We start from the raw sequence: 1054 nt of genomic DNA, 5'->3' as shown, positions 1-1054 counted from the left end.
TGTGTGGAAACCGTGATGCATTTTTCAGAATTAATTTTATATATAGTAACAATGTAATGTAATGTAATGATGTGGCAATGGTTTCTTAAGATCTACTTACGCTTCTGATGCTTTTGGGAAACGCAGCCCTATTAAAACAAGCACTGTGAGCCATGCGTCAGCAGCGAACACTGTCTGTGATTGGCTGGTTCTGTCTTTCAGCATTTGCGTGTGTTCCGATAACCAGGAGAATGGTTCTAATCAACCCCAATGCATTTGCGAGGTTCCGATGAGCAGGAGAAATGGTTCTATCCAACACAATTATTCGCTAATATAGTCTATTTTTCAACTTAGACGCTTATTTTATGCACCGAATTTCTTGATAAATAAATACAATTAATGGTTAAAAATGCACTTTAGAATCGATATTTTTATGTGAGGATCGATCCTTTCAATACAACATCAGTATCGAAAGTATCGATACTTAAGGATCATCCCTATCAGACAGTCGTCCCCATCATGTTCAGAAGCACTTGAACTTATGAAGACCTCTCTGCAGCTGTTGGCCATAATGAAAGTTTATTTCATCGTGGCTGGATAATTGCATACGTACTTCGCCGAACCCCCCACTTCCTGCCTGAGGGTGAAATTCAGGGCAATACCAGGGGTGTGGACTCGAGACTCGACTCGGACTCGAGTCCCAAATTTGATGACTGGCGACTCGACTCGAAATAATTAAAGAAGACTTGAGACTCGACTTAGACTTTGTCCGCCTCTGCTCGAGACTTGACTTGGACTTGAGCCCTGTGACTCGGAAAGACTTTATGATCAGATCAGAGTCGTTATAGACGCGTCCCTGCAGCGTTGCGCTTGACTGGCAATAAGCCAGAGACTGCGTTCATGGAGCGCTGGATATATAGGCTAGTATAAATTAATGGAGTAATAGCATAACTTGCCACAAAAGAACAGAGATAAAAAAAAAAAAAATGACATGATTCGTCTAGTAGCGATCTCCGCTCGTGAAAAGCGCTGCCCTGTCCGTTTGATCGCCGCCCAGCAGACACACGGAGCGGGC

The sequence above is a fragment of the Sinocyclocheilus anshuiensis genome, unplaced genomic scaffold, assembly GCF_001515605.1.
Source record: "Sinocyclocheilus anshuiensis isolate Anshui unplaced genomic scaffold, SAMN03320099.WGS_v1.1 scaffold504, whole genome shotgun sequence".
In the NCBI taxonomy this organism is placed as follows: domain Eukaryota; kingdom Metazoa; phylum Chordata; class Actinopteri; order Cypriniformes; family Cyprinidae; genus Sinocyclocheilus; species Sinocyclocheilus anshuiensis.
Note: the sequence above shows the minus strand (reverse complement) of the source record.